At 36.6% G+C, this 20572-nt stretch overlaps 1 long non-coding RNA gene across 5 annotated transcripts in view; it reads left to right on the plus strand.

The window, feature by feature from the left end:
• Positions 1 to 11312, plus strand: part of LOC127837706 (uncharacterized) — a 25766-nt gene extending 14454 nt beyond the window's left edge. For 2 of the 5 annotated variants that reach the window (XR_008029439.1, XR_008029438.1), the window contains 4 exons: positions 791 to 922; positions 1930 to 2060; positions 2781 to 2855; positions 4576 to 11312. This is a non-coding gene — a long non-coding RNA (uncharacterized LOC127837706). The remainder of the gene's footprint in view (positions 1 to 790; positions 923 to 1929; positions 2061 to 2780; positions 2856 to 4575) is intronic. The other 3 variants (XR_008029442.1, XR_008029440.1, XR_008029441.1) reach the window with 2 other exon arrangements.
• The last annotated feature ends 9260 nt before the right edge of the window (positions 11313 to 20572 follow it).

A 20572-nucleotide genomic window follows, 5' to 3' on the forward strand; every position in this document is an offset into this window, starting at 1 on the left:
ACTATATATCTAGTACCAATTTTCTGTTGTCCAAGCCAATATATATTTATGCCACCCTTCGAAGAAGAGGGGGTATATTGCTTTGCTCATGTCGATCGGTCCGTCCGTCCACCAGGTGGTTGTCATACGATGACTCAAGAACGCTTGGGCCTAGGATCATGAAACATCATAGGTACATTGATCATGACTTGCAGATGACCCCTATGATTTTGAGGTCACTAGGTCAAGGTCACGGTGATCGATATTGTAAAATGGTTTCCGGATTATAACTCAAGAACGCATACGCCTAGGATCATGAAACTTCATGGGTAGATTGATCATGACTCGTAGATGAACCCTATAGATTTTGAGGTCACATGGTCAAAGGTCAAGGTAACAGTGACCCGAAATAGTCAAATGATTTTCGAATGATAACTCAAGAACGCTTTTGCCTAGGATCATGACACTTCATAGGTACATTGATCGTGACTTGCAGATGACCCCTATTGATTTTCAGGTCACTAGGTCAAAGGTCAAGGTCACAGTGACAAAAGTCGTATTCACACAATGGCTGCCAGTACAACGGACAGCCCATATGTGGGGCATGCATGTTTTACAAACAGCCCTTGTTTCTATAGATTTCAGCAAGACCCACCAATGGATAATAGACATACAAGACCCCACTGTTGACATTATATGCTTACAGGCATTGAGGCAACTATACAGGAGTCAGAGCCTCTCATGATACAACAGGCCAGTGTTAACTGTGCTGATCGAATGCAATCTACAGGTTTCACTTTGGTTCTTTCAGAGTCCATGTCAACTGCTGACAGTGAAGAGCCAGGCAGTCTGACCCATGATAGGAGGGAGCCAAGTGAAGAGCCAGCCAGTCTGAGCCATGATAGGAGGAAGCCAAGTGAAGAGCCAGCCAGTCTGACCCATGGTATTTCTGTTATCATAGAATAAAGGCCCACCTATTGGTGATAAAGACATGACCCAACTGTAGACTATATATTCTAGTACAATTTGTCAGTAGATTGATCATGACTCGCAGATGACCCCTATTGATTTTGAGGTCACTAGGTCAAAGGTCAAGGTCACAGTGACCCGAAATAGTAAAATGGTTTCTGGATGATAACTCAAGAACGCATACGCCTAGGATCATGAAACTTCATGGGTAGATTGATCATTACTCGCAGATGACCCCTATAGATTTTGAGGTCAAAGGTCAAGGTCACGGTGACCCGAAATAGTAAAATGGTTTCCGGATGATAACTCAAGAACGCATACGGCTAGGATCATAAACTTCATGGGTAGATTGATCATTACTCGCAGATGACCCCTATTGATTTTGATGTCACTAGGTCAAAGGTCAAGGTCACGGTGACCCGAAATAGTAAAATGGTTTTCGGATGATAACTCAAGAAAGCATATGCCTAGGATCATGAAACTTCATAGGTAGATTGATCATGACTCGCAGATGACCCCTATTGATTTTGAGGTCACAAGGTCAAAGGTCAAGGTCACGGTGACCCGAAATAGTAAAATGATTTTCGGATGATAACTCAAGAACGCTTTTGCCTAGGATCATGACACTTCATAAGTACATCGATCGTAACTCGCAGATGACCCCTATTGATTTTCAGGTCACTAGGTCAAAGGTCAAGGTCACAGTGACAAAAAACGTATTCACACAACGGCTGCCACTACAACGGACAGCCCATATGGGGGGCATGCATGTTTTCTATAGATTTCAGCAAGACCCACCAATGGATAATAGACATACAAGACCCCACTGTTGACATTATATGTTTACAGGCATTGAGGCAACTGTTGAAGACACCCACAGTCTAGAATCTATACAGGAGTCGGAGCCTCTCATGATACAACATGCCAGTGTTGACTGTGCTGATCATATGCAATCTACAGGTTTCACTTTGGTTCTTTCAGAGTCCATGTCAACTGCTGACAGTGAAGAGCCAGGCAGTCTGACCCATGATAGGAGGGAGCCAAGTGAAGAGCCAGCCAGTCTGACCATGATAGGAGGGAGCCAAGTGAAGAGCCAGCCAGTCTGACCCATGGTATTTCTGTTGTCATATAATAAAGGCCCATCTATTGATGATAAAGACATGACCCAACTGTAGACTATATATTCTAGTACAATTTTCTGTTGTCCAAGCCAATATATATTTATGCCACCCTTCGAAGAAGAGGGGGTATATTGCTTTGCTCATGTCGATCGGTCCGTCTGTCCACCAGGTGGTTGTCATACGATTACTCAAGAACGCTTGGGCCTAGGATCATGAAACATCATAGGTACATTGATCATGACTTGCAGATGACCCCTATTGATTTTGAGGTCAAAAGGTCAAGGTCACGGTGACCCGAAATAGTAAAATGATTTTCCGATGATAACTCAAGAACGCTTTTGCCTAGGATCATGACACTTCATAGGTACATTGATCGTGACTTGCAGATGACCCCTATTGATTATCAGGTCACTAGGTCAAAGGTCAAGGTCACAGTGACAAAAAACGTATTCACACAATGGCTGCCACTACAACGGACAGCCCATATGGGGGGCATGCATGTTTTCTATAGATTTCAGCAAGATCCACCAATGGATAATAGACATACAAGACCCCACTGTTGACATTATATGTTTACAGTCATTGAGGCAACTGTTGAAGACACCCACAGTCTAGAATCTGTACAGGAGTCAGAGCCTCTCATGATACAACATGCCAGTGTTGACTGTGCTGATCATATGCAATCTACAGGTTTCACTTTGGTTCTTTCAGAGTCCATGTCAACTGCTGCCAGTGAAGGGCCAGCCAGTCTGACCCATGATGAAATGAGGCAGCCAAATCCTCAAGGTATGAACTAAATTTGAAGACGGGTTTCTCTGCATTTTCTATCATTATGTGACAGAGTCTTATGTCATGACTGTATTAAAGTAAATGAGTAGTCCAAGTCAAGTGTGATGCTCTAGACGACCTCCTCTGTGATCTACAGGGTTACAACAATGTGCTTGTAAAGTCCTTGTAAAGTACAAAGTAGGCAGTTTGCTATGAAAGTTAATGTTTAGTACTTGTTCTTCCAAGAAATGATAGTTCTGCGAACTGTCAGTTCTTATATGTGTGAAAAATTGGTTTAAACTGGTGTTAAAACAGTTTCAGTTAGTTCATTTTACCTCCTAACATGTTCAGGTTTTGTGCATTTTTATCAGGAAAACCTTGCTCTACAATATTCAATCATTGTATCACTTGCAGTGTTCTGCTGTGAAATTTTACTGTTGGGGACCCTTTAGGATTACAAAAGTGGGGACAAAAAGAAAAAATATGGGGACACAGAAATATTTTTGTAGCAGAATTAAATGTGTGGAAACTAATAACCTTTAACTTGAACTTTTAAACGTGCTTAAACTTCTTACAGTCAGGTTGTAACATTGTTATTAAAACTGGAACATTCAAAAAACTTTTTAACACTGTCAAACAGTTGTCAACATATTTACAAAACTTTGAAAAAATTTATGGTCATTGGACTCCGCATGTCAAAGTACTTGTTCGATAATTAGAAATACCGATAGTAAAGGCGTTTTCTTTTTTGCTTTATGCACAATCTGCATGTCATTTTGTTGTTGTCAAACAGTGACCAAGGACATTTTTGAAGCCAATTTTCTTGGAATGTACGTTTAGGGGCAGACTTTTTTCGTAATTGCTAAACGATGTTGGGACTTGGGAAGACTCTGTTGGGTTGTTAATATTATTGTCATATTTTCTAATTTTACTTGCCGGAGGAAAAAAAAAAATGGATTTTGTTTTCTTTGGCCTGTCACTTTAAGCCATTTTGATAGGTTCGGAAATTTCCTTGATATCTGATTGGTTGTTATAATCTCAACTTACCAATGAAATAGAGTGTTAATATTAAATAAATTAACCATTGGCTGCGAAATGACGTCATGTCCAATGAAATAGTTTGTTCTGGTTACACATTCACTCGATTACTTTACCGACTTACAAATTGAATCGATTAGTTTTTATTTCTAATTCATGTGCGCCCGCGGACCCATATACAGAAAACGGGTGGGGACAAATATTTGTTTTTTGCGACAATAACACAAGGGCGCATCCACGGCAGAACACTGACTTATGTTGATACTTTGTGTGCAAGGATCAATTCAGTAGAAAAGTCAACAAAATAAAGGGCTTACAGTCACTGAACAAATGAGTTTGCTGCTTAGAGTGTATATTTTTCCCAAAAATATTTGAAAATTTCCCCTCTTGGAAGTGTAGTTCAATTTTAATCAATACCTCGTTTAAATAATTCACAGAAAAGCCAAAAAATGTTGATCTTTGAACATAAACATAACATGTTGATGACAAAAAAAGTTGGAATAATGTTTTTCTCTCTGTGTATGGTGAATTATGGTGTTACAACTTGATTTTGTATGTTACTTGCTTAGCATTGAAATTTCCCCTTTTACACGTGAATTATCCCCCTCTCAGGGGACCCGACCCCTTTTCCCCAAACTGAAAAAAAACACTGACATGATACTCATTGCTATTTTATTTTTTATATCTATTCTTGTTTTAGGGACAGGGACAAGAAAAGGAATGAAACGAAAGTGGGCCAGCGAAGAGAACATATGTTTCATGAACTTTTTTAGAGATGAATTAAGAGAAAAAAAAATGCCATCTGGCTCAAAAATAATGGGGTCCCTAAAAATACTTACCGGAAGAACAGTGGCCCAGATAAGGGCAAGGGTCCATAACATTATTATGGAAAAACAAAAATGGAAAAAGAATTGTTGAACTGTGGAATATGTTTATGCCCCTGGTAGGGTGGCATATAGCAGTTGAACTGTCCGTCAGTCAGTCAGTCTGTCCATCTGGCCGAAAACTGATATGGCCATAACTTTTTCAATATTGAACATAGCAACTTGATATTTATACCCCTATTACAATTGGTAATGGGGGCTATATAGGAGTCACGTTTGTCGGTCTGTCCCGATATTTCATCCGATCTTCACCAAACTTGGTCAGTAGTTGTATGTAGATAATGTCTAGATCAAGTTTGAATATGGGTCATGCCAGGTCAAAAACTAGGTCATGGGGTCACTTAGTATGTTTTAAACTGTAAGTTTGTACGGACCATAGCTATGTTATTTATCGTTACATTTTTAAATGACTCGGTACATTTGTTCACCATCATGGAACGGTGTGTCGCGTTAAAAGAAATTACGTCAATATCTCAAAGGTCAAGGTCACACTTGGGAGTTCAAAGGTCAAATGCTTGTCCGGGCCATAGCTTTGTTTTTTATTGTGAGATTTTAAAATCATTTGGCACATTTGTTCACCATCATTGAACAGTGTGTCGGGCGAAAGAATTACGTCGATATTTCCAAGAACAAGGGCACAATTTGAGTTTAAAGGTAAAAAATGGCCATAATTGAGCTTGTCTGGGCAATAACTATGTTGTTTATTGTGCGATTTTAAAATCGTTGGCTCTTTTGTTCACCATCATTTGACAGTGTGTCGCGCGAAAGAATTACGTCGATATCTTCAAACTCAAAGTTGTAGTTTTAGTTCAAAGGTCAAAAATGGCAATAAATTATCTTGTCTGGGCCATAAATATGTCATTCATTGTAAGATTTTAAAATGACTCTGTACATCAATTTTGTTCAAAGTCATTGGAAGGCTTGTCATGTGAAACAATTCAAGAGTTCAAAGGTAAAAATGGCTATAAATGATAATGGCATAATGATTCTTAAAAAATCGCCATAAATTGTATTATCTTGTTTTGTGAAGACAGCATACAAAATAGTCTGTGTCAATGCGTTATGTGGGGGTATATGTCACGTCTGTGACAAAGCTCCAGTTGGCATGCATGTGCATCTTGTGAAGCTGCACATATTGAGTGGTGAAAAGTGAAGGTCAAGGTAATCCTTCAAGGTTAAATGTTAAATATATTGCTTCTGTCCGTCCGTCTGAAAACTTTAAAATTGGCCATAACTTTTGAGCTCACCTGAGTGCAACATGCTCATGGTGAGCTTTTGTGATTGCCTTTTGTCCGTTGTGCGTTGTATGTCGTCAACATTTTGCCTTGTGAACACTCTAGATGCCACATTTATTGTCTGATCTTCATGAAATTTTGCAGAACATTTGTCACATTGATACCTCGACTGAGTTCGAAACTGGGTCATGCTGGGTCAAAAATTAGGTCACTAGGTCAAAAAAACAACAAAAAAACTTGTGAACACTGTAGAAGTCCAATCTTCATGTAACTTTGTCAAAATGTTTGTCTAAATGATATTTTGGTTTAGTTAAAAATTGGTTCCGGTCCGTTGAAAAACATGGCCGCCAGGGGCGGGGCAGTTTTCCTTATATGGCTATAGAGAAACCTTGTGAAAACTTTAGAAGTCAAAATGTTTGCCTAATCATCATGAAACTTGGTCAAAACATTGGTTTTATTTATATTTTGGACGAGTTTGAAAATGGTCCAGATCAGTGAAAAAACATGGCCGCCAAGGGGCGGGGGAGTTTTCCTTATGTCTTTAGTTAAACATTGCTAACACTCTAGAGGCCACATTTATTGTCCATTCTTCATGAAATTTGGTCAGAAGTTTGGTCTCAATGATATCTTAGACGAGCTGAAAATGGTTACGTTTGCTTGAAAAACATGGCTGCCAAAGGGCGGGGCATTTTTCCTTATATGGCTATATATGGCTATAGTAAAATCTTGTTAACACTCTTGAGGCCACATTTATTTTCCGATCTTCATGAAACTTGGTCAGAATATTCATCCCAAAAAATATCGTAGACAAGTTAAAAAATGATGCTGGTTGGTTGAAAAACATGTCCGCCAGGGGGTGGGGCATTTTACCTTATATGGCTATAGTAAAACTTTGTTAACACTCTATAGGCCACATTTATTTTCTTATCTTCATGAAACTTGGTCAGAAGATTTGTCCTAATGATATCTTGGATTAGTTCAAAAATAGTTTCGTTTGCTTAAAAAACATGGCCACCAGGGGGCGGGGCATTTTTCCTAATATGGTTATGTATCATGCTTTACTAAAACATTGTAAACACTCTGTAGGCCACATTTATTTTCCGATTATTATGAAACTTGGTCAGATGATTTGTCCTAATGATATCTTGGATGAGTTCAAAAATGGTTCTAGTTGGTGGAAAAACATGGCCACTAAGGGGGCGTGGTATTTTTCCTTATATGGCTAAAGTAAAACCCTGTTAAAACTCTAGAAGCCATATTTATTGTACGATCATCATGACACTTTGTCAGAAGATTTGTCCCAATGATATTTGGACAAGTTTGAAATTGGTTCCAGTTGCTAAGAAAAACATGGCCACCAGTGGGCGGGGCATTTTTCCTTATATGGACTTATGAATCTTCTTGAAACTTTGTCAGTATATTAGTTTAAATGATATCTTGGATGTGTTTTTCACGTTGACATTTGAAGCTTTAACTTTGTATGATTCTAAATATGTGTCAATGCTGTCAGTTGAATTTTGAAATATGAAGTTTTACATTTTTTGTAGATTAAATAATTTGTAAAATGTTGCAGTTTCGTCAATCAGTTTTATAAGATATTGAGCTTTAGTTATGATGCAGATTGTAAGATTCTTAATATCTTTCAATATTGTGGATAAGTTTTTGAGATATCAAGCTTTGAGTTTTATGCAAATTGTATGATTTTAAAATGTTTTAATGGTGTTGATCAGTGTAATGAAGATTGCATAATTTTTATGTTTTAATTCTGTCTATTGGTTTTCAAAATGAAAGACTTTGATTTTGTAAGTGCACTTTTATCTCCTGAAAGATTCTTTTCTAGTGTTTAGTTTATATTTTAAGGCTGTTTGCAAACTCGAAGTGAAAACAGTTCTATTACAATTTGGTAAGGACATGACATTGCATATCTGATTTTAAAATGTACTTTGCTGGCAACGTGTAATTTTCTGAAATGTCTTAGTAAGACTGTTGTTTGCAATCAAAAGGTCTGTGCTTCAAATACAGGGTAATGCATGTTTTTTGTCCAAATTTATGGCGATTCAGACATTGTTCTATGTAAATTTGGGGTTTGCTTGAAGGTTCAGTCTATTTTTATGTCCCTCACTATAGTAGTGGGGGACATATTGTTTTTGTCCTGTCTGTTGGTTGGTTGGTTGATCTGTTTACGCCAACTTTAACATTTGCAATAACTTTTGCAATATTGAAGATAGCAACTTGATATTTGGCATGCATATGTATCTCATAGAGCTGCACATTTTAATTTTCTGAAAGGTCAAGGTCAGAGGTCAAATATATGTGGCCAAAATCGCTCATTTTATGAATACTTTTGCAATATTGAAGATAGCAACTTCATATTTGGCAAGCATGTGTATCTCATGGAGCTGCACATTTTGAGTGGTGAAAGGTCAAGGTCATAATTCAATGTCATAGGTCGAATATATGGCTTCAAAGCGGCGCAGTAAGGGGGATTGTGTTTTACGAACACAGCTCTTGTTGTTAACTGCCTTTTTAGTCCCTTACCAGTGTTTCACTAAAGTCCGTGTACTTTGGACTCATTTCAAGTTGACATTTGAAGCTTTAACTTTGTATGATTCTAAATATGTGTCAATGCTGTCGGTTGAATTTTGAAATATGAAGTTTTTCATTTTTTGTAGATTAAATAATTTGTAAAATGTTGCAGTTTAGTCAATCAGTTTTATAAGATATTGAGCTTTAGTTATGATGCAGATTGTAAGATTCTTAATATCTTTCAATATTGTGGATAAGTTTTTGAGATATCAAGCTTTGAATTTTATGCAAATTGTATGATTTAAAATGTTTTAATTTGTTGATCAGTGTACTGAAGATTGTATACTTTTTATATGTTATAATTCTGTCTATTGGTTTTCAAAATGAAAGACTTTGATTTTGTAAGTGCACTTTTATCTCATTATGCCCCCCTTCGAAGAAGAGGGGGTATATTGCTTTGCTCATGTCGGTCGGTCTGTCGGTATGTCAGTTTGTCGGTCCGTCCACCAGGTGGTTGTCAGACGATAACTCAAGAACGCTTGGGCCTAGGATCATGAAACTCCATAGGTACATTGATCATGACTCGCAGATGACCCCTATTGATTTTGAGGTCAAAGGTCAAGGTCACGGTGACCCAAAATAGTAAAATGGTTTCCGGATGATAACTCAAAAATTCATACGCCTAGGATCATGAAACTTCATGGCTAGATTGATCATGACTTGCAGATGACCCCTATTGATTTTGAGGTCACTAGGTCAAAGGTCAAGGTCACGGTGACCCGAAATAGTAAAATGGTTTTCAGATGATAACTCAAGAACGCATATGCCTAGGATCATGAAACTTCACAGGTAGATTGATCATGACTCACAGATGACCCTTATTGATTTTGAGGTCACAAGGTCAAGGTCACGGTGACCCGAAATAGTAAAATGATTTTCGGATGATAACTCAAGAACGCTTTTGCCTAGGATCATGACACTTCATAGGTACATTGATCGTGACTCACAGATGACCCCTATTGATTTTCAGGTCACTAGGTCAAAGGTCAAGGTCACAGTGACAAAAAACGTATTCACACAATGGCTGCCACTACAACGGACAGCCCATATGGGGGGCATGCTTGTTTTACAAACAGCCCTTGTTAAAGATTCTTTTCTAGTGTTTAGTTTATATTTTAAGGCTGTTTGCAAACTCGAAGTGAAAACAGCTCTAGTACAATTTGGTAAGGACATGACATTGCATATCTGATTTAAAAATGTACTTTGCTGGCAACGTGTAATTTTCAGAAATGTCTTAGTAAGTAAGACTGTTGTTTGCAATCAAAAGGTCTGTGCTTCAAATCCAGGAAAATGCATGTTTTTTGTCCAAATTTATGTCAATTCAGACATTGTTCTGTGTAAATATAGGGTTTGCTTGTAGGATCAGTCTATTTTTATGTCCCCCACTATAGTAGTGGGGGACATGTTGTTTTTGCTCTGTCGGTCTGTTGATTGGTTGGTTGGTCTGTTTATGCCAACTTTAACATTTTGCAATATTGAAAGTAGCAACTTGATATTTGGCATGCAAATGCATCTCCTGAAGCTGCACATTATCATTGGTGAAAGGTCAAGGTCATCCTTCAAGGTCAGAGGTCAAATATATGTGGCCAAAATCGCTCATTTTATGAATTCTTTTGCAATATTGAAGATAGCAACTTGATATTTGCCAAGCATGTGTATCTCATTGAGCTGCACATTTTGAGTGGTGAAAGGTCAAGGTCATCCTTCAAGGTCAGAGGTCAAATATATGTGGCCCAAATCGCTTATTTTATTAATACTTTTGCAATATTGAAGATAGCAACTTGAAATTTGGCATGCATGTGTATCTCATGGAGCTGCAAATTTTGAGTGTTGAAAGGTCAAAGTCATCCTTCAAGGTCAGAGGTTAAATATATGTGGCCCAAATCGCTTATTTTATGAATACGTTTGCACTATTGAAGATAGCAACTTGATATTTGGCATGCATATGTATCTCATAGAGCTGCACATTTTGAGTGGTGAAAGGTCAAGGTCATCCTTCAAGGTCAAATATATGGGTCAAAATTGCTCATGTTATGTTACTTCTGCAATATTGAAGCTAGCAATTTTATATTTGACATGCATGTGTATCTCATGGAGCTGCACATTTTGAGTGGTGAAGGGTCAAGGTCATCCTTCAAGGTCAAACGTTATATACGGGGCATTGGGTTTCACAAACGCATCTTGTTGTGTATGTAATTAATTTTGCTTAATTTTTGTGATCCCCCGCCAACAGCGGAGGGATATTAATTTGGCATTGTCCGTCTTTCCGTCTGTCCGTCCGGCACTTTTGTGTCCGGAACCATATCTTGGAAGTGCTTTAGCAGATTTCATTGAAACTTGGTACGAGTATATATATATGGATAAGAGGATGATGCACGCCAAATGGCATTGTACATCCTTGATTAATAGCGGAGTTATGACCCTTTGTATTTGAAAAAAATGCTTTTTTTGTGTGTCCAGAGCCATAACTTGTATCCAGAAGTATAATGGCGGGGGATATCAATTCAACGAATTTGCTTGTTAAATCAGTTTTTATTTTCATGATAATCATTTAGTTCGTACTGCAACTTATGATGGATTGTTACTACTATCTCCAATTATTTGTTTGTCATGGGTCCGTCACCATTTATCTCTTATATAATACTTGAATTGAGCATTTCGCAATCTGACAATCATGCATATCATTTATTAGTTTCATAATAAAACGTCTGACAAGGGTCAGATAATTTTAACATATATTGTTGTTATAATTTGTCATGTGTTGTATGAATAAATGACACTTCCATGATAGAGAAAATTTAAATATATTTTTAAAGACATTTGTAAAATGAAAATGAAATAACTATACATTTTACAGTGGCTAGTCGTACGGCTAGACAAGAGGCTAGCCGCACGGCCCCGTACGGGTAGACAATAGGTTTGCCGTACGGCTCTGTACGTATAGCCTTTCCTATGGATATTGTCTAAGTTAAAGACAACCATTTTCAGTGAACTGATAAATTGCCTGTATGAAACCATATATTTATCCATTGTCTGAACGACAATTAAATTATTTGTGTGACTCCATTTCTGAGAAGTACCTTGGCCGTCATTGAATTTCATAATATCGATGCCGCAACTAATTAAAACAGTTTTCACTCCTTACATAGGAAAGTCGTCTTATTAAAGAATCAAATTAGAAACCGATTTAAATTATGTGTGTGTAAGTCAATTTCTAGAACGTAACTTTGACGGCTGTCGTCATTAAATTTCAAAATATCGATGCCGCAACTCTTTAATACAGGTTTTTCACGCCTTAGGAACGTCGACTTATTAATGAATCAAATAAGCAACCGTATGACATGAAAGGAAGCCGTGAAAGATGACGAATTTTTAAAGCGAGATTATACGATTTTTTCAAATATTTATTAATTTACATAAAATGTGTATAAAAAAAAACAACTTATTAAACATATATTTGAACATAACTTAAATAAAAGTTAAGAAGAACATGTGTCGATATATGCAAAATAAGCCAGATATTAAATTCTGAAATCGAAAATGTATGTACAGTCGAATTCGCCAGCATGTAAATCGTGCATGTACGATGTGAATCTAAATTTAGTTTAACGGTTCATTTTTAGTGTGAGCGTCAGCTAACGCTAATGTTTTTGCAAATCGGTATGTGCGTAGAAGCCTTAAAGGGGCCTTTTCACAGATTTGACATGTTTTGAAGTTTGTCATTAGATGCTTTATATTGATGAATGTAAACATTGGATTTTTAACGCTCCAGAAAAAAAAATCAAAAATAAAATTTAAAAATGGAAAAAAGTAGCCCGTACAAGGGCTCGAACCAGTGACCCCCGGAATCCTGGAGTAAAAAACGCTTTAGCCTAATGAGCTATCCTGCCAAGCATACATGAGAGGTGTATTCTATACCTGATATAAGCAATCTTCGTAGTTTCACAAATTTAAACGATAACAAAAGAACTCTCCAAATTATTCAATCGTTTCGCGTTGCAACGCTCTATAATTTTTAGGTTTTTAAATCGTGAAAAGATGCATATAATGGCTATATTAGACCATGGTTAATGTTCAGTAATACTGATTCCTCACAAATATCATAACTAAAACGAAAATTTGCGAATCTGAAACAACTATTTTCAATTTTGTCAATTTACCAAACCGTGAAAAGATCCCTTTAACTATGACATGGAAAGACAACCACTGTCCGTTGCAGCAGACTACACATTCTACTAGCGTCTGCTAGGAAAGATAACCACCACATTTGCCTGTTTATAGTCCACAACTCACTGGTGCACTGCAGTTGGTGTATATGAGTAATAGAGTTTAACAGCTTGTAAGACGATATTGGCCAGTCTAGTGTTTATCATTGAAAATCTGCACATACTGGCTGCTTTCAGAGAAAACAGGGCTTAATGCATGTCAAATAAGATAAGCCTGTGCATACTGATAAGCTTGTGCAATGCAAACACGCTAAACAAGGACGACATGTCTTATTTTATAATGTTTAAAGGGTCTCTTGTACTGGGATGACAATTTATGCATAAGCATTTAGCCCTGTTTTCCCAAAACGAAGCTAAAAATTTATTTTTTATTAATGATTTAAAAAAAAACCATCTGAACCTGTGCTTTAAGACACACTCTTTATAATTTTGAATGGATTGTGTCCATTCAAAACTTGCAATATAAAAAGCTATAACATAATTTTTTAAACTGAGTTGCGTCTAAACTTATACAACAACGAACACCTACAGTGACGTCAGCGCTTTGATAAATTCCTGCAACCATTTATTCGCCACACGAACACTAACTAAAAATACGAATGCTTCAGTTATAGGCTACTATTCCATCTGTCCGCAACCGCATATCCATCCGCATCCGCAAAAAATAAAACAAGTAGAAATGCACTGCACTTATTCCATTCATCCGTATCCGCACGCGAATAGGCGTCCGCAATAGAACGCTCAAGTGAGCATTCTTGGGCTACTATTCCATCTATCTGTAAATGTATCCGTATCCGCAAAATATACGGACGCTATATTCCATTTATCCGCATACGTCGAACGTATCTTTATTTTTGTATATGGATAAAACTAAAAATTATAATTATTGAGATAATTATAATGAAGGACAAGCTGCTAAGCGTGAATTTAAGTAGATATAAGGTACAAATCATCGTTCTGTCCGTAAAAGGATACAAATGGTAAATACCTGAAACATCTTCTTTTAGTGCCTTGGCTATGATTTTCCATACATTTAAACTTTAAAGTATAATCAGAGTCACGATATGCAGAACTGCGTTGGTTGTATAATTCCGGGTATTTTTTCACGAATTCGATAGATTTTCAGTTTATTTTTTAGATGACAGCTACTCTCATCGTGCTAAATGCCGTCCGTATCTCGTCCGCATCCGTTTGCGGATAAATGGAATATAGCGTCCGTATAACGATTTTGCGGATACTGACGCGGATACGGATGCGGATTGGTGGAATACTAGCCTTATTTTAGGAAAATATGTACGAAATATCTTCGTCACAATCGGCTCGGGCGCTTATTTGTCTTTGCTGCATATTACTGATTAACAGCACTAAATGACAATTCTATACTTTATAAGCCGTACGGCTAGACAATCTCAATAGGAAAGGCTATAATACGTACAGCGCCGTAAGGCTAGCCTATTGTCTAGCCGTACGGGGCCGTACGGTTAGCCTCTTGTCTAGCCGTACGGGACTGTACGACTAGCCACTGCCTTTAGTTATTGGAGGTTCTTATGTATTATACCCAGTCGCAAGTGGTATAGGCTATACTCAAATCTTTTCGTCCGTCTGTTATTGGATACTGTGATGGGTTATGTATCACATTCAATGTTGTTTTTTTTTGTTTATAAGACAAAATCAGATTTTTTTTCAAAATACCTTCCTTTTAACTAATTTGAAAGCATTTTTACAGGTCCATTCTTGCGAAGCAATAATGCAAGTTAAAGAACTGGTTTTACAAGTCCCTATTCGATATTTATGACATAACTATGACTAAAATCTTCAGAATAGTTCAAAGCACGAAATGAATATCTTTCTGTTGGACATGAGGAAGTGGACCGAATATCGATGACTGGATCATTTTCCACGAAGGCACATAAAACTACAGTAAAGTTCCGCTACTTTCAGCTTGGTCTTAATAGCATGTCGGACTTCATAATTAACAGGGTATTTTGTTCTTTATTCAATACTTTGGGACCATGCAATCTTGAAAAATTGCAATTTACAGTGTTCAATGTGGTCTTAATAGCGGTACTCTTCTTGTACTAGGAATCGCTGCGTGTTTTAGTCATTATCTTTGAAATCCTTTTCGAAGCTATCATAAAAAACATTTATACTCGTGTCACGCCAGGGTGACATCACGTCAGGTTTAAACACAATAAGTAAATACATATTGTTATAACGTTTAAATATTCGTTTGACTTCTATTTTTCATTTCAATTTAATAATCCTATAAATGTTTTGTTTTTGGTTGTCATATCTATTTACCATTAACGATCCGCAACTGTTTTACCTTTACGTATCTTTGCAATGAAACTGTTATAGCGACAACTGTTTCATTATAGCTGCTTGCATCACACGGACACCACTGTTATATAATTCAATGATTTCTACAAGGATGATTCTATCCTACATTATCTCAATTGTTTAACCAAGGACATTGTGCTTTTAAAAGTTCCGGCGACTACAAAATCACGCAACAGGAGAAAATAACACGATACGTAGTCAAATAATGCAAAAATTCAAAAAAATATTAAAATAACATTAAACACATATTTAGTTCACCATTGTGTCATTCCCTCTGTAAAATGAATTCGACTCAAAATGTTATTAAATGTATAATGCAAGGAAACCATGCAGAGCGATTCATGCATAGGCCACACAAATACAAACACATCTGATCGTGAGGATTTAATATATAAAGTTTGAGGTCGAGAAGATCTTAACCACAATTCTAATGCGAGTGTCGCAAGATATAACTATGCTCAAGGCCAACTCATTTTTTAGCAAACAATGTTTCGTATTTCAAGTGACACTATCTCAGGGACCCGGTATGTCGGTATCAAGTATCACAGAGTATACATATATAAAAAAATAATTGGGTCATGGGGACCCAGATACGAGGTTTAAAGTAAAAAAATGTATATGTTATTTGTCTGCAGAAATAACTAGATATATTAAGTTTCGAGTTATATATAGGTTGTTGAAGGTAATTCGCATAAAACACGCTATTTTTCAGTTGGATACTAGCATGGGAAAGGGAAGTACCCAACACTCCGGAAATATATCACAGACCCTATAGTTAACCCAGTATGAGTATATATATATATATATATATATATATATATATATATATATATATATATGCTACAATATTATAGAATATAGGATCTATATGAAAAAATACTATGGGCTTTTCTCCTGTGTTTTCAATAGGAAAGTGTTAAAAGCAACAGTTTAATGTGGAACTACTTTTTACGTGACACAATCGGTAGTTATTCGGTCGTAAGGAATGCTGTGTACATGTAGGAGGTCCGACCAAAATAATTATTATATGTCAATCAATCATGTGTCTTTGATAAAATGTGTTAACGGCATAAGTTAACGTGAAGTAGAATAAATCGAATACATGGTTGGTGCCGAGATGGAGAAAGTTTATCCGATTCGGCCAGAAAAAGAAAACTAGGGCTCGCTAAAGATCGCCCTATTTTCTTTTTCTAAGCATCACCGGATAAACTTTCTCCATCTCGGCACCAACCATGTATTCTCTATTCAACAGGTAATTATGTAAAAAGTAAATGTAACATCTTAAACCTTAACATTTAATTTTTCAGCACTATGGCAGCCGCTAAGGGAGCTTTTCCCTGCAGCCTAGATGAAAGGATGTGCCTTTTATTTTAGCCAGGCTGATTAACGAAGTGGACCTTAAAGCGACGTTCAAGAGACCCGAGGCCGTCCATACGATGAGGAAGTGAATGGCTATTCCATTTCTGCCCGGAATACAGATACATGTATATATAACTGATTCTTATTTTGTTTTTGTTTTAAGCAGCCGACAAGAAGTGCTCATCCCATGTGCTGGTACCTCCCAGTGAAGATTCAGGTTTTATTGGAGGGAGCCAGACTGATCCGATGACAAACGTACGTCCACTTGGACGAGCAACTCGGCGAGTTATGGAAAACCTACGACGAGAGAGATCTGACTACCGAGGGAAAGATCGGAGAGGCCTATGCTTTCACGTATAAAATCAATACTCGTCCAGATTTGCCTTTTGGATACACAGACGACACATTATATCCGAGAAATGTAACTCAAATGTTGGATTATTGTAATCATGTGTGAACAGATCAGTTTACAATCTATGATTGTATTTAATTTATTCATGTGTCTTGTGTCCTTTTATTTTTCAGTTTGACCATGACTTTATGATATATATTTGCTAGTAGCATTGTTTTAAATTCATTACAAATGCAATACACTTGTCAAATTTGAATTGAAATGAAATAACCAATTTAAAATTTCAACACAACTATTGTAGATATTTAGAACATGATATTATATTGTGTGTGAACTGTTCAGCAAATATATCTATATGTGGGGATATTGCATTGTATTTGTAAGACATGCGTATTCTTTATTATGATGAACTAAAATATTTCCAAACATATGCAAACGAAATAAATATGTAGTTTGTTTGATTTCTTTGTCATCTGTAGCATTCTTAATCCACATTTCGACTACACCATACCTGAAAAACATGACAAAAGAAAAATTGTACCAAATGTGAACACTCTACAACAAAAATGTTATACTGTAATAAACAATATCGCATATTTATAAAGAGGTTCGTCCAAATGTTTACACAGATGTATTCAAATTAAAAATGAGTCCGAATAAGCCTGATATTTTGGCCGAACAAAAGCCAGGTATTAGGTTTGACAAAAAGCCTAGTATTGGGGCTGAAAAAGCCTGGTATTGGGGCTGAAAAAAGCCTGGTACTGTGGCTAAAAATACCTGGTATCGGGGCTTAAAAAAGCCTGGTATTGGGGCTGATAAAAAGCATGGAATGGGGGATTAAAAAGCATGGGGCTAAAATGAAAAAATATATTGATTAGGTAATTATTGTTTAACAAACACAATCAACTGAAATAATAATAAGATCTGTACTCTAGATTGTGTTCATGTACACATTGACACAGTTTCTCATATGTCTTATTGTACAAAGTCCAATCAAGTATCCACTTTTGTTGTAAAATCAATTTTTAATTATGCAAGTATTTAATATGAATCTGTTCTGATAAACATACATATAAAATTATCTTGTAAAAGTAGTGTTTTATCTAGTCACAATATTATGTTAGCAATTTCTTGAGAGTTACATAATTTTACAAAACTACAGTAATGTTGTCAATAGCTCGGACACCGATTTTATGTAAGTACCCGAGAGAAATCCCTGAAATAAAAATCAAAGTGGCATGCGAACCATCCGATTAATCGGATGCCTAACCGCAGGTTTTAACTCTGTACATCGCCTACCTTACTACAGTACTTTACCTACTACTTTACCTCGGCTACCTTACCTCTGTACTTTAGCTGCCTAACCAAAGGCTGTGCCTCAGTACTTTAGCTGCTTACTACAGGCTTTGCACCTGTACTTTAGCTCCCTAACTACAGGCTTTGCCTCTGTACTTTAGCTCCCTAACTACAAGCTTTGCCTCTGTTCTTTAGCTCCCTGACTACAGGCTTTGCCTATGTACTTTAGCTCCCTAACTACAGGCTTTGCCTGTGTACTTAAGCCGCCTTACCGCAGGCCTCGCCTCTGCGCATTGGCTGCCTAACCACAGGCTTTGCCTCTGTACTTTAGCTGCCTAACTGCATGCTTTGCTTCTGTTCGTAAGGAAAATCATTTACGTAGCGGTATTTCACTTACATCTCATTCATAATAATATGATGACTCTAACTTAATTCTAAATGTCTGTGAAGTGTCCCTCTTCAAAAAATATAAATAATAAGTACACTCCATACTAGCCAGATATAAAATAACGAAAAATGCTTGCAATTCTTGAACAAGCTATGTCATGCCCATGTTTGACTTTAAGTGTGACCATTACCTTTTTTTATCTTAACTTAGACTTAATTACGAAAATTAACGAAGAATTTAAACAGTCCAGGCAATTTAGAAAACATCACTTGAACTGTTTAAAGTTTATTTCAGGCTGTACATTATTCATAACGAAAATATCTATCTTAAATTTAGACTTAATTAAGAGCATTTTATTAAATTTATGTTGAATATAATAAATGAAAAAACAATAATATGTATTCCTTTTAAACGAGTAATACTTAATAACCAATTAAGTAATATATTGCTATATATTAAGAAAACATAATAATTTGACTATGTTATACACAACAAAATATAGATCATACATTGAAAAGCTGAAACGTGAGACATTAAATTACAAGAGTGTTTTGGGGATGTTGTAAGTCTAGTGTCTTCTTTGCTTTACAGAATACTAGTATGCCATAATTTCAAGCACATGACTTATGTTACAGGGAGGTGTAAAAGAGCAAACAGTGGATATTCAGTTGCCAAAAAGTTTTACTATGATTATTATTATTGAGTAAATTCACATGCCAATAATCTCCGTGTTGTATATATGCATACACTTCATCTCCATGTTTGATCCTAGCGTGGTCATTACTATGAAAAATTGATTCACACCAGTTGAGTTACAGTTATATTTATACTATCCTACAGTGTTCACTATGTATCACCATAGCCATATAAGGGGACTTGAACCGACCACAACCACTTTCAAACTTGGCATTAATATTCTAACAAGTTTACCCCAAGTCATTGTCAATCATATGCGCAGGATTTTTACAAACGTGCTAGAGGACCACAAAACGATGTTATTGTTCCTATACCAAACCTCCGTGTCGTGCAGATTTTAAAGAGAATATTTTGACAGTTTCAATATTACACTTAATGAGAAGCAAGGTGCCACAAGACGGAGCATTTTTTTAATCATCGGCACCATTTGTAGAAACTTGGCAGAGGACCACCATGCCATGTATCAATCGAAATGCAAAACGTCTTTGCCTTGGAATTTCACCCCTTTTTGACCCATGGACCCAGTTTTGACCCTTAAGTATGTTTAATTATTTAGACATACATGAGTGACGTACGAGGGCAGACTGTCTGAAAATCTTTCCTGCAAGCCAGAATAGGCTACTGACATTTGCCAGTTTTCTTTAAATAACAAAGTGTGAGTTCAATCTTCAATCGGAAAGTATCGTGGTTTGAGATTGCATTTACACGACGCAATAAGATGTTTAGACCCGCGTGATGCGAAAATGCAATATGCTGCCGGCGTAGTTCCAGCCCAGTCATGTCAGGATATGCACAATGAGCAAGATACTCAGGAGATACCACGGGACCGTGCGTGCTTTATATAGGGGAAAACGTAGCCCATGACCAGACTGCGTCAGTGCGCAGACTGGACTTGAGCTAAGCTGACCGCATATGCTATTAGACTCGTGTTCGCATGACGCGGATGTAACCATGTTATTTGAATGTTTGGAAAGAAAACAGTGTCTTAATTAGATATCAACATACCCTATGTTACAATGACATAGAAATAAATTCATGATAAGTAATGTTAGGACACATATGATGTGATCTATATAAAATTTGTACTGATTTATGGTTTCATATACCGTTCATGCACTTCATAACAAACAGTTCAAGCGGTGGATATGCGACTATTAATTGAAAAACGAACACAACAATACTAATCCTTTGTTTTTAATTAAATAACTTAAACAACGAAAATGTCATAACTTTATTTCAAAGTTAGGATATACGCCCAAACTGTTTAAATATATTTATTGTTGGAGTTAAACTTGAAATCTGTGTACTTTTAACTAAGTTCTTAAATATTGTGTT

Source organism: Dreissena polymorpha, chromosome 7 (genome assembly GCF_020536995.1).
Source record: "Dreissena polymorpha isolate Duluth1 chromosome 7, UMN_Dpol_1.0, whole genome shotgun sequence".
NCBI classification, from domain to species: Eukaryota; Metazoa; Mollusca; class Bivalvia; order Myida; family Dreissenidae; genus Dreissena; species Dreissena polymorpha.